The 15,002-nt window shown below is 36.4% G+C and overlaps 1 protein-coding gene across 7 annotated transcripts in view; it reads left to right on the plus strand.

The window, feature by feature from the left end:
* Window positions 1-15,002, plus strand: part of LOC121306116 (myocyte-specific enhancer factor 2C) — a 76,444-nt gene that overhangs the window by 19,674 nt on the left and 41,768 nt on the right. The gene's annotated exons all lie outside the window — the stretch shown is intronic.

Genomic DNA, 15,002 nt, shown 5'->3' on the forward strand with positions numbered 1-15,002 from the left:
TAAATAATTCCCCTAAACCCTGCTTTAGTACTGTCTAACATATGACACCAAAACTATATAACTTGTAATAGTGGGCTTTTACACAGGACCTTTCTACCAATTAACCAAAATCATGATTCTGCACGTCTTTTTGGGTGACTACTGACATCTGCAACAGTGAGGTATTATAACAGTGTGCTTGTGTTACTGTCACAAAGACGGCCAAGTGGGCGGCGTCAGAACCAGGAAGGAATGAAATATACAAAGACGATGATGTGAAATGAAATGATGAAGACGCCTGTTGGCGCCGGTTTATTACAAAATAAAAGGTTTAAACAAACACGAAAACACAGGACACGGCACTCTACGCCAAAATAAATAGACAAACAAAAACAGACTAAACTTAACAAAACGGTGCACGGACAGACACACTGACAAACACGGCGAGTTTTAAATAAACAAGTATCGTGCTGGTCCCACCAGCACGCAATAGCAATTGATATATTAAGTTACTCCTTCTCTCGCTCCCGTTCTCCACTCCTGAACACCCAACCCCCAGTATGTGACAACGTGCATCTATATATACTATTGTGCTGGGATTCAATTACCAATTAATTATTCACTTGAATCCCAGCACGTGAATTAATAAAGTGCAATTCCCCGTGCTCACATATTACTACATTTTACTTGCACGTGAAATGCTGTGCAATCCTCGTGCCTAAATACACATATACATTTTTAAACACTCGTGTTACACAGACCCGTTTATATCCCGTGTACCAATGTCTATACACCAACATTTAAACACACCACACGCAACACATAACAGATAATATACACAGGGGCGGGCACTTTGTTACAGTTACACACAAATCTTTAAAATCTTCTGATATATCAATATAAACAGCTGACCAAAAATAGAAGCTTGTTTAAAACAAAACAAACAAACAAAAAAAAAATGCAGCCGTTGTGAGCTTCCTCTATAGTTAAACCAGTAAGATATAGTAGTAAAAAATATCAAGTGTTCTGCATGAGTAGCTGATTTAACCATACACTTCTGCTCTGGCTTATCTGCATTTTAATAAACAGACTTGCTATGGACTGCTGCGTACTTGGGTGCAGTGTAAACCAGCATCCAAAAAAAAAAAAAAAGTGATGCAACAAATGGGAGTGTGAAGTAATTGGTACACTGTGTTTTTTCACACGATTGTTGCTGTAAAACCTAAACTAACATGTAACTGGACTTGGTACAGTATCTGCGTTTTATTTGCTATTTTTATAACTTTCTTTGATGTCGTAGTTCTCATTGGAAAAGTGTTTGTGCTTTTAAAAGTAACCTGTTAATAGGTCCTTTTAGCACACCCAAACCTATATGCACACACGCACACACCAGGCAAGATTATATAGCAAGTTAAGCGGACTGAAAGTATACTGTTCAGATTAACCCTAGAACTGACAGCTCCCTTTGATAACAACAGCGCCTTTCAATTCAGGGGTTGGGCTCACATGCAGACCATTGGTTGCAGATAATTGTGCAAAATTCGGGATTATTATTATTAATGCAAAAAAAACTCAGTACATTTTGCTCATATATATATATATATATATATATATATATATATATATATATATATATATATATATATATATATATATATATATATATATAATTATATAGCATAACATAACTTTTTTATTTTTTAAAGTGAAAAATGAAAGTTATCTATACTTAGCCTTTGTCTAGTTTAAAAAGTCATACATTTCTAATTAGAGAAATAAACCGGTTGTTTTCTGATTTTGAACAATGCAAAACAAATTAAATAAACCCTACTTTCCTGTTTCTAAAATAATATTTTGCTGAATATTTATTGAAGGTTTTCTGCTCCTGCTCGAACGTCGGAATGCCTATGCTGATCTCCAGACAATTTACAGTCTTGATGCCAGTGAAACTGTCAGGCCCACCTGGCAGAGCATGCTGGCGGCACAGTGGGAGTGGGGAGGGGGCGCTGTGTTCATTTCTCTCCACTTTGACCAGCTCAGGCTCCCCGTGACAAGGCTGCTGCTCAACCTCACAATTTAATTCACAAGCAGAATCTGAGTGTGAAGGATTTTATCACATTTTTTTGCCCCTTTTGAATCATAGCTTCCCTGATCAACAACATTTTATGCCACTTTGATGATGACTTGCGACAGCCTTTGAAATAGCTTCCAGTTACCAGATCTCTTGATAGCTTTTGATGGGTCTGCAATGCATTTCAGATGTAACCAGCTGTTGCCTCTAGGGGGGGATCTCAGTTATAATGCTAGTCATCTCCAAAATATTCACTGTATCAGTTGTACATACAATGTAATTAAATATGTCTGCATCGAAGTGTTGATGAATTGACCATGTTATTGCCTAAATTAATAAGATTACGCATCATCATTATTTAACCCTCACTGTCTGCTTGGGGAACCTGTATTCTTATTAACTTCAAAATTATAAACTAGGAAATCACAGTTTCCATTGTTTTGTGATTTTTCTGCCAAGAAAGCGTTATGCTGTCAGCAAGTAAGTTAATATTGTAATCTTAGAAAGAAGGTCTAAGATGAGATATTAACAGATTTGATTGAGAATAATGTGTGCCTAATTTGATTAGCATATCGAAGTCAAATAAGATTCAGGTTAAACCCCATTCACATCCATACCGTCTTTTTTCAAGAAGTTTCAAGAAGCTCAAAAGATAGATGGCATCAGTTTGGAGGACAAAGAGTATGTCTTTTGTGTTGCATATCATACAAAAATATTGGCGTTCAATTTTTTTCCACTGTATTTTAAATTCTTGCATGCAGAATTTCTGATGACCTGGTTGTTAGGCACAAGAAAATATACTGCTGCACTAAATCAGATGCAATTGTTATCATTAGTGAGTAACCCATTCCAATGCATTTCTTGTATTTGGTACCCCTCATTACCACCTAGACTAATAATAAATAAAAAAATAAACAGAAACATTTTAAAAAATGAAGAAACTGTCAGTCTCCCTTAAATACATGCTCTGCAGGTTAATTACATTTTTAATTAGGTATTTGATTTTCAATGAAATGTTGGAATAGGCAGAAGTAAAAGGACTCAAAGTTGAGTTTCACTTTGTCTAACCAGAACCATTAGCCTGCTGTATATGATACAGGCTGTGGGAAATGGGCACAGATTTTGACCTGTAATTTTAAGAAGGATGGGTCAGGTTTGACTTAGAAGGAAAGCAAAAGAAACACATCAGTACCCGAGTAAGCAGAAAATGAAATGTGCCCAGTCTTTTGCCCACTGGTGTCTGAATGGAAAAATGTACTCTGTTTGCTGGAGGCTCTGTGTTTTCCTGTCATTAGCTGGGGGGACAGTGGGGGTTATGTGAACGGTGCAGGTGCAGAGCGAGACCTGGGATTTGAAAACTCAGATGAGATCTTAATCAAGTATTTTTTTTGATAGCATAGAGACCCTGTGGATACCCCTCCTCTCTCCAAAAGGGCTGATAACAATGATAATGTTCTAACGCTTGCTTCTTTATGTAAGTTCCCAAGAAAAATGCAGATCTTTTATCAGAGGTTTCAGGAATTCGATGATTTTATTTGATAAGGGGGAAAAAAAAGGTTGTTTTTCAGGACTATTTTTGTTCAGCGAAATAAAAATAAAAACTTTTGTAGCTTACTTTTTGAACACTTCTAATTGCCTGCGATGTTAAGTGAAACTTTCTTGTCACCACCAAACAAGACATACAGCCGAAAATCTGATGCAGCTGTGAAAATAATGCATAGCAAAGGAAGTTATGCAAATTATGCTGTGCCCGTTACCGTAGCGAACAACAAAGATGCATTAAACAGCAGGCAGTCTTTTTGAAGCACGCAGAATGCAAGTGCAGAGTTAAAAAAGGGGGCAGTAAAATATTATCCGGTTCTATTACTTTTCAGAAATGCAACACTTGTAAAATGAGAAACCAGAGATATGAATACAGTGACTTAGTGTATCGAACTGCAGTTTGGGAGGCGTAAGAAACTTGGCAACAACACCTATCCCTGAAGGCCACCTCAAGCACAATGAAGCCCAGTACCTTCTGAAAATAGAACTTCAATAAAATGACAGTAGTGTTTTGGCAAGAGCCACAAGCCGTTTATAATACAATAGCACTGTGGAGTAGTTAAGTCTGTGCCACAACATGACGGGGATTCTGCCAAGCTGTAACCTAAAGCTGGAAAGGAACGTTGTCATTTAATATTTCTGCTTAAGGGTTAAGTGGTAGTGAGCATTGTCAGATAAACCATTCTCCAGCTTTGGTTGAGGTTTCTTTTGAAAACTGTGCAGTTTTGATTTTATATAGCTGTGCAGGATCTTTAATCATATACTATCTTTTTCGGAGCCTTTTTCCTAACATATGTTAATTAGCTGCTCTCTGTGACAAATTACGAGCACTTACTTTGATGAGGTTCAACTGTGATCATGTTGGAATGGAGTATGTGGAGTTTCCAGCCCCTGCTGGCTCCTCAAACCACTACAAACATCTGCACTGCTGAGTAATGAGAGGATTGGGGTTGGTCTGGGGTTTTATTCCCCCATCATGACATAACGGAGCAGTTTCTAAACTTCAGAAGACCTGTGTCATTATTGCAAAGTTTGAATTAGAATGCAGGCCGTAACAATCAAACCATGCCGTCTCCCACTGAAAATATGAACACTTTGCTACTGCTTGTTTTTAACTTTGTAAGTGTTGTTGTTTCAATAGAGGAATAGTCCAGCTATAATGCACACTGTCTAATCTGAAACCACAGACTCCTGGCTCCTAATTTGCAACTACAGTTCGTATTACGGAGACAGTAATATGAACTTGTTGCTGGTTACTCACCAGCTGGTTTTATAAACTTTGTCTTAGAATGTGCTAAAACGCTGTTGTTATGGCCGGTGCTTGGGTACATTGCCAAAACAAGTTCCACACAAGAATGTAAATCATTTGTGATATTTATCTAAGATGAATCTGTTAGCCATAATAAACCCTGTTTTGTGTCAAACAGCATGGATTTTCAGTGGATAAATGGGCTTTACGAAGTGTGTTGTGAAGGGCAGGAAATATTTTGTTTTTGAGTGCCATTATCAACCGTAAAGTGTCCCTGTTGAGCGACAAACCTTGGGTCTGTTGATTTGGTAAAAAACAAGATTTCATTCCATGAAAGTGAAAGGTAGAAATTTGTTTGTTGTCTATTTGGAAGTCTTCATTTACACTGGTCTCTTTGTCCGTTTGCATGCTGCTTTTAGTTTTCATCTGTTCTTAAATGCAGAAAGCTTTTCATTTTCTTTTTGGTGAAAAGTCAATGGTGTATGAGCAATTTCCTGGGGTGTTTGTGCTGATCCTTGAAGTGGATGCTGGTGCAGCCACTGCACTTTTTGATTACGTGCTTGCTGGGGATCTTCACAAATAATTATTGACTCTGTTCATATTGGAAAGTAAAAATGTGTTGATGTTTTTGTTCTGCTTTGTATTTGTCACCCTAACCTCTTGACCACTCCTGCTATTTCATTCATATGGAAGGTCTTAATGAACCACAAGTCTATAAATAAATTAAAGAAATTTTCAGTATAAAAAAAAAAATCCCATATAATTCTGCTTCCCTGGTAGGATGCTTGGTACTGTCTGAACCTGAAAATTATAAGCAAACCATTCTGTATTGGAAAATGTGTCCCATTTGTTCTTCAAAGCTGCACTGAGGGATTTCTTTGTTGATCAAGCAGGTGTTGGGAGCTTTCGAGTAAAAGGGAGCCAGATGTGACCAGGAGTTGCTGAAGCCTCACGGGCTGCTTTTAATTCATCTGTCTAACACATCTCATAGTCGCTGGGCTCCTGATCCATGGGCTACCTGTGTGATTTATTAATGCCGCCAGATTCGAAGGCATGGGAACCTTGTTTTATAGCTACAGTACCAGGGAACATATGTGGAAAAATTAGAGCAGAAATTAAGGTCAAAAAAGGTTAACTCAATATGTTCTGCTTCGGTAATAAAGGTTTGAAGCTCATTAATGTTGACATGATTTGTGTGGAACCTGTAGGGAGTATACATTTCTTATTTCCAGATTAGGATTAAAAATATATATTTTTTTCTATTAAGAAACACATCATGTATGTGTTTAAACAGTCATATCTGATATTTTAAAGGTATAAATACTTATAGAAATGTCTGAATATACACTATAGATGCGTACTGTTTGAGATTTGTACCATTTCAACTGAACTCCCCAACTTTAAAAAATAAAATAAGAAAAACGTTCTGCCTTTAAAAGCCATAAGCCATTGCATTAATTTATATACTAACTATAACTGCTTAAGTTCAGGACTTTTTCAGCAGCAGAAAATGACAAAATAATAATGTGAGAAATAGAATTAGATTGAAGCAGCAATGAATTGCTCGTGAAGTGAAATCGGTGCTCTGTTTTCTAAAAATGTTTCTGCTATGGAGATATACTAATTCAGCGGGCTTTCTCTTTTCTCTGTTCTTATTGGCTGTGAACTTGAATATATGTGTTCAATTATAATAAATAAGTACACCTATGTATACATAAATTGACAACTTGAGATTGTAATATTTGGAGGCATCGCAAAAAAAAAGAAGCCTGGGCTCTTCAGTGGATTTCTGAGGCCTGTAAGCCTTGAAGCATAATTGGGGCCAGTTGGGAACATTTAATAATTGCTGTCAGAAGATCACATTTAATTCTCTTTTTCACAGGACCGCTGCAGGGTAGAGTTAAACAAATTGTCATCTGAGATTTAAAAATGAACAAAGCTTTAATTAGGCTGATTAGGATGCTGGAAAAGTGAGATGAAGTAATCAGAGGATCGACTAACCACGCTGTGCTCTGTCGCACACTGTATGACAGCACTTCCGAATCCCTTTCATCATAGGTACAGTAGCGTGTTGGCAGTGTGTGCATCCCAGATATATCAGAGCAGTGTCATTGCTGACAGATAAGGAGAATATGGAAAATAGGTCACAGCACTTAAAGAGTTAAGTAGCGGGGTTCCAATTATACGTCCCCACGTGTGGCTACAACTGTTTAAATAATGTACCTGTCATTGTTCTTTTCATTAACGTCCTTTCAGCTTTTTACACTTATAACTAGTCTGTTTCAAAGCTCTTTTCAAAATGTCGGCTCTGGTGCACTGGGCTTTGAGATCTGTCCTCTAAATCACTGCAGAAAGAGTGGTATTAAAAAAATAAAAAATAAAAAATAACACATGTTCTGGCTTTTCTGTTCCATACCAGATCATGGATAGTTATTGCTGTGCTACCTGTTTGACAATGTTGGCAATAATCCTTACACTATCAGTGCAGTAGATCAGACATTTTGAAAAGAGCTTTGAAACAGACCTTAAAGTTATAATTGTAAAAAAGTTGTCAGGATTTTAACAATGAAAAGAAAAAAAAAAACAGTTACGTTATTTAAACAGTTGTAGCAACATGCAGGGATGTGTAAGACTATATTTTTCAACTCTTTTGAAAAAGTCAAGAGATTTAAACTAATTGTTTAAATGGGGAATCTGTTTCAAAAGTGCTGTTGTTTAAACAGAATCTTTCTAAAGTGATGTCTGTCATGAGAGCACTGTGACTCATCGACGATACTGCAGGGTCAAAGATAGACACAGCCACTGACAGAGAGGTGTTGTGCAAGCTTCTGAAACTGCAGCGCATCTCTGTTGTGGTTACACCTGGGCCTTAGTAGGCAGGCTGTGTTGTGAGATAGTGGTTTCTGTGCTTGCTAGCAAACAGCACAGGGGTTTACCTCTGTGGTAAACAAGCCCCCCATGCTAGATGAAGCATGTCCCCTCAGGACATAATAGTTAAAGGCAGCTTATCAAGTGACAGAACAAAAATTACAGTGATCTACAGATGCATTGTAGACTTGTTACCTTTTTGAAGTTCTTCATTAGCACACAGCCTGTAGACTGCAGAGGGAATGTTATAATTAGCTTCTGTTTAGGACGGTAATGGTTTCTTGTATGTGTTGAAAGTTAAAAATAATTTCCTGTGCTTAAAAAAAAAAAAAAAAAAAAAAAAGTCCCATTTCTCATTTCTAAGGCCAGAAGATCATGGGTTCCGATTGTTCTTTCACGGGTCTTGCTTTTAGAAATAAGCGGGAACTGTTACGATACAGTACCGGTCTCTTTTTTGAAAGGCATACAGGGAGTCCTGTCTTTCACATTTTATTTTAAAGCAAGATTCAGAAGCTTGGTCTCTAAAACAGTTGACATTATTTTTCATCTCCTTTTGTCCTTGGGAAATTTTGAGATGGGAATGGAAAGAGCAGAGTTCTCAGCTGTCATCATTGCAGCTATGATTGATACATTTCCCTTGTTGCCATTGCACTGTAGGCCTGCAGCTGTCTCTAGGCAGACAAAAGCGGCAGCAGCATATATTCATAGCTTTCAGCATTGTTTAAAAGAGATTGTATTAAGGTAGTAATGCACAAAATGGGCTCACATTTAAAAAAAAAAAAAAAAAAAAAAAAAAAAATAATATATATATATATATATATATATATATAATAAAAAATTTTTTTTCGAACAGCAAACGACACTTAAAAGAAACACTAAGTGATTCCGTAAAATCTAAAACGATTTAATGCAGCATTAATCTTATGTTTTAAATTAATCTAAAGATTCTAATATGTGAATACATTAATTGGACTTTTTTTATTTTTTTATTAATAGATTAATTTTTGTTCCGTGACTTTTTCTATTCTCTCTGTATTTAAATTCCATGCTGGAAATGTAAAGGATTTAATGGTTCATAATATATGGGGGGTGGAAGGGGGGGGGGGGGGCACAAAATGATATAAACTAATAAGCTCTGCCTTTTAATAAAAATGTCTTTACTCATTGACTTTTGCTGTGATAAATTGTATAAATAATAGTACTGTTTTTTGCATTCGATTTGTATGGCAAGCATAGCAGTTGAAAAGCAAAAGTTCCTACAGAATGTGCCACACTGATGGTCGAGATGTATGTGCATGGGTCTTTCTAAACAAGATTACAAAGAGTGGTGTAAAAATGGCACTTGTAATTTATAGATCAAAGGTGTTTGAGGTGTGTGGATGACTTAAATCTAAAAAGGTGACTGAGATGTGAATGATAACAGGTTTATAGCCTACACATGCTTCATGTGTTCTGCAGATTAACTCTGCCACCCGAAAGGAATGGACTCTCTCAGTCCGTTGAAGTGATCTGTTTTGGAACGTACTGTACTGTATTATAGACAATGCAAGCGCTTCTGAATCAGCACCCTCTAATGCACAAGTAAGACAGACTAACATGCATTTAGAATTTAGGCACAGTGTTCATCTCAAGCAAACACATTAAAGAATATGAGGTGTTGAAATAAGAGAGGAAATGCTGTACAATCAGATCTCTTCCCCTAAAAACACATAGTGTTAGTTTCCACAATTATAATGTAATTGACATATTCTCTTCAAATATAATTCTGTTCAAAATGTATTTCTCTTCAGAGGATAGTCCAGTTGCAATATTTGCATGACTGTCTAATGTTAAGATACTCTGGAATTCGACACAATTGGCCCTCCCTGCGTCATGCCTGATGGTACCCTGTTCTGCGAGTCCTTGACCTGCATTTACAATAAAACAAAAGAAATCTACTCATAAGTTTGTTTTGTCTATTTTTAAACCAGTCTTCCTTTTAAACCGCCACAGCATTCCTAAACAAAACAGTTTCAGCCCTTTTTACTTATTCAGACCCTCCCCTCGTGCATCAGGTCCCCTTACTTGACTGGTGAAAACAGTGTCAAGCCACCTTTTTCTTAAGTTGTGTTTAATAAATCCTGCAGGAGCGAACTGCTGGTTACTGTCATTGGTGACTGTGTGCAAAATGAGGGAGGAGTAAATGTGTGGAAAGCATCATCAAACCTGTTTACAAAAAATATATATTAATTTCAATAATAATAATAATAATAATAATAATAATAATAATAATACAATTTTTATGGCAGGTAAGAGTGAAAGACACCACATATTGAAATGTACTATATAGGATTTTAAAGTTGTTTTGGATATCCGTAATACGAAGGGGTTTTAAGGTACGATGGAAAATGATTGTAATATTTTGAGCTGGCATTATACAGTATATAAAAGTAAAATCTCCTCCAACCACATTTGTTTTGAAGGCAACCCTGGTGGTGGGTGCCCCCTGAATGCTTGTATCAGAAGAAGAAGAAGACAGTTTGTTGATGGCTGCAGCAGTGTAGATTCAGACAGTTTCTGCTATGGAGAAGGAAGTGGGAGAGTTTTGGTTCCCATTTTGCACTTTCTGGAACAGATTAGGGAAGGAAGCACCTTTACACCTTTTATTGTTTGTGGTTTCTGATGTCACATCCTTCCGTGCCCACTCCGTGCATGTTTCCTGCCATTCTGTGAGGTAGCCGATGGGGGGTAAGAGGGGTGCACAGGGCTCTGTTGCGTTCCTCCAGTGGTCCTGCTTCCTACTTTGTGCTCAAATTCCCCTTCTGTCAGCACAGGCAGCGTGCGCCAAATTGTAAAGTGCTGTGCCAATTGGAAGTTCCTCTTTTGTTTAGTAAAATCTCATGATTTACAGTAGCTTCTTGTTTGTTAATATCCAGTGAGCGAAAAGCTAAAAGTATATACTCAATATCATTTTGTTTTCTGGCCTGTCAATCCCGAAATCAGAAGAATAAATAAATAAAATAAGATAAATAAAATAAGAATAAGAATAAAATAAGAACCAGGCAACATTTTTATGAGACACATTGTTGTATTTTTTTTATCACCACATTAAATACATTTAAGCATTAAGCTCGATCCTCTTAGCCCTGTATTAAATTGCCCCTCTATGTGGAATGAATCATTTCAAAACTTACAGAAACTAAGCATTCACAGGCTTAGAGGCTTTAGGTCACTTTTACAGTGTCACGTGTAAAAGTGTCTTGTCAGCTTCCATATCTTACTTGGGCAGGCGCAGTTATACAGAGTATACTAAACGTTAAGATCTACTGACCATAATGACACTAGACGTATCAGGACACAGGTGCCTCGTTTGGACTTGCTCTTTTCTGCATCTGTGAATTTACCAAGATTAACAGCTTCTGATGCTATGTTAAAAAAAAAAAAAAAACATTAAACAAACTGAAAGATTTAATACGTTTTGTTTACATATACGCACAAAGTGTGGCAATTTTATGCAATTTCTGGTAATAAATATCCTAAATAAACGTATTTTAAATGTGTTCAAGGATACAAAAGTTTATTTAAAGAAGAGTTGAGGTTTATTTAATGAATAGTATACCTCCTGAAAGGTTTACTTACTGTACTGTAATATGTTGTTTTAAGTCCTTTAATCTGCATATCCTGTGAGGAAAGAGGATACTGTTTTTTTTTTTTTCTTGTTATTAAATGTGTTGCAGATGTATAAAAGAAAAATGCATGCAGCACTATAGCAGTAATGACCTAGTAATGTTTTAGGAAAAACATCACAAGTCCTGCTATCATCATTCCTCTTCGGATACTTTATGGTTGTAGATAGAGTTAACAAATGAAGCTTGGAAAAGGCAAGCTCTATCTCTGAACTTTACTGAATGCATTCTTCCTTTTTAAAGGTATAGGGAGGGAAGTGCCACAGTTTTAAACAAAGTCTTCCCTATAGCTTTAATGAATGTCTGTGCCAATGTTATAGCACTTGATAATAAAACCATCAAATTACTCTGATCAATCTACATTAGCATAATACACTTCCTTTTATTGAAGAATTTGAACAAATTACTTTTTAAAAGACACAATATACAATATATTCTGCTACCCTAATAGTTTCTTAAAACAGTTAAGGCAAGCAGAACACTTGTTTTATTCATCCTATTTTAACAGCTTTCCTACAATGATGTGTTAAACGTAAATGTATTTCAGCTAATAAAATGTTTTTTACTCCCAAGTTAATATTTTCCATTGGGGTCATTAGTTCTGAGATTTATTTATTTATTTTTGCGCTCCTGGTGAGAAATAAAGGATTGAGAAGCGTGTGGGAGGGACACACCATGCTGCTAACTCTGCCTGGTGCATTTCACATCTCCTGCTTGTTTTTTTTTTTTTCCCCACTTATTCATGTGAGGGATCCTGATCTCTAAAGCAGCTCTGCCATGACTTCTCTAAGCCATCCACCCTGACCTTCCAGCCTTCCCACTGACCAACAGCTTAGACAAGTGTGCTGCAGTAAGCTGATAGTGCCATCAGGTTCAATTGGAAGAGAGGAAAACAGGATTGTTCCCTATGCATTTGCTGTGGATTAGTGGATTGGCTTACTGCTACAGAGAAAGCCTGTTAGACTCCTGTGTGTGCTGCATGTGCCAGGGTTGTAGTGTTCTTGTTTCCTGCAGTGAGAGGTAAGTGCACTGAGCACTTAAAAATAGCTTTGCTTTTTTATGTCAGTTTTTACTGTAGAATCCTTCTGTGGTGTTTGGAAAGTGAAATATGTTGCTGTTTCATTACATTTATTTGTGCAAAAGTATACTTTATTTTTTTCACACAGAATGTTTTGAGGTGATTTGACTGACTTGTACAGTAATATCATGTACAGTAAATATGTTTTACCGATTTCTGGAAAATTGCTTAGAAACTTTTGAGTTTGTGTGTGTGTGTGTGTGTTTTTTCACCGCTGAGCAGAGATGAGTGTGGATTCAAGAAACAAGGTACTGTAACTCATGTAAATGTGTAAATAGTATTTGAAATTAGCCACATTTAAAGTCAAGGTAGTTTTTAAGTGTTCATTTTATTTGATTCTTCTGAAGTGCATAACTCAGTCAGTATATTTACCCATATTTGTATTTTGTTTTTATTTTTGAACATTTATGCAAGTGGTACTTTTGAGATTATTAAATAGATTTTAGAAGGGAGACCTAGTTTGCTGTTGAAGAAACACGCAGTATATTAGCCAGATGACGAAGGTTTTGATGTGTTACAAGTTTGGGCTGTTTTCTAAGAAATGTGTCAGTTGTTTATGGGGGAATCTGACTAGGTTTGACCTGTTATAATAACTGAAAATATTGACTTCAACATGGTTTTACAGATGCATTCTACAATTTAAAAAATATATATATATAGATATATATATATATATATATATATATATATATATATATATATATATATTTGAAGCTGTAGTTTATTTATTTGACAAATGTAAATCTGTAATGTAATCTTTAACTCATGGGTTATCTAAAGAATGTTTGCCCATTTCTATGAATAAAATGAAGTGAAACTCAATGAAACTTGAACCCTTCATAGAATATTGTCAGGCATTAAAGCTAGAGTATATTCCAAAACAGTTTTGTGGTACTTTATTTATAAAAACTTAATTTGAGAGAATATTCCTGAAATAATTATTTGTGAATAGGGCCCGCACAATATTTAAAAATGCAAATACTATATACCATCATTGAATTTTACTTAAAATTGGCTGCAAATGCGTATCTTTATTCCAAAGTAAATCAATTCATTAGTGGATGTGTAGCTTTATAAAGTGAAGGAAAGCTAGGAAGGTTTTGGTTCCAACACAAAAAAACAAAAATAAGGGGTTTATATCATATCTGAATGGAACTTAGATTAACCAGAACGGAAACAGAACCGTTTCAGTTTGCCTAACACACACACACACACACACACACACACACACACACACACACACACACACACACATAATTAGAAGCAAGCTCTGAGGGCTTTACATTACCCACTATTAGGCTTGCTTCCTTGGGTATTGATTATTGTCAGCCTCGACTGAGGGGATTTACCACTAGTCAACAGAAGCTGCACTCGTAGGCTCAGATACGCATCAGACGCTCCGGAGGCACCTACATGCCCACTCAATCACGAGATTGCGTTTTCAGAATGATACCCGCTTCTTTTCCGTGTGCCAACATGCTTCTGTTGTTTACTGCTTATCAGGATAATGCAGATCAAAGTTTGGTGGTTTTGAAAAAACAAAACAAAACAAAACAAACACAAAAAACAAACACAAAAAAGAGCAACACACCGCAGTGGCACAAATGTGTTATTCTGGGTAACTGGAATGGTTTGTATCTTTCAAACCAATACAGGGTGAAAGGTTTTTTTTTTTTTAAATAACTTTCTTTTTTCTTTTAAACTTATTACCCAAACCAATGTTAAGCAAAAATTAATAGTGGAGCAGCATGCAGCGGGCCTTACTAAGATGTTTAGGTTAAATCTGTTTGACACGCAATTGAATGCAGCCCTGTATAAGTCAACTGTATAGGTATACAAAAAGAAAAAGCAATGATCATTATTCTGTTAGTGGTGCACTGTTGGGAGAACTGTAATGATGCATACTTTAAAAATCTTTCCCTTAGGAGAGAGTCTGAATTTAGCTCTTTTTCGGATGTTGTAGTGTGTCGCTAACTGAGTTGCCCACGCAGTCTTGTTTTGTGGGGATTATGCTTCAGAAAACACAGATTTTGATCCAAAGGCCTTGACAGTTCCCATATATTAAAGTGACACTTAAATAATAGTCCCTTCCATTTGCATAGGGACACTATCACCTCTGCTGTCAAAACACAACATTGTTTCCCTTTCAGAAATGAATTAGCTGGCCTACTTAACACACACAGGTACAGAAAGGTTCATTAACTCACTGATTTTACATGATCCTTCATGTGCTTCATTGCTTATCCACTTGTATTTGTGAACGGGAAGAAAACAAGAGGTTGTTGTTATTGGGACAGATTCAAAGTTGTGATAGGAAGGGCTATTTCTGTTCTCTAGGTTAAATCTGTTGTTTTTTTGTTTTTGTTTTAGCTTTTAAAAGAAAGGGTGCCTGTGATCCCTGTGAAGGGCAGGTTGTATTTATTGTATTATTTAACTAGAAAGAAATCCCTTGAGGTGGAACACACTGTATCACATGAGAGAACAAAGCGACACAATCAGTCCGGTCTCAGAGATAGAAATGGTGAAATATGAAGATGGAAATCAGAACGA

Source organism: Polyodon spathula, chromosome 2 (assembly GCF_017654505.1).
Source record: "Polyodon spathula isolate WHYD16114869_AA chromosome 2, ASM1765450v1, whole genome shotgun sequence".
Classification (NCBI taxonomy): domain Eukaryota; kingdom Metazoa; phylum Chordata; class Actinopteri; order Acipenseriformes; family Polyodontidae; genus Polyodon; species Polyodon spathula.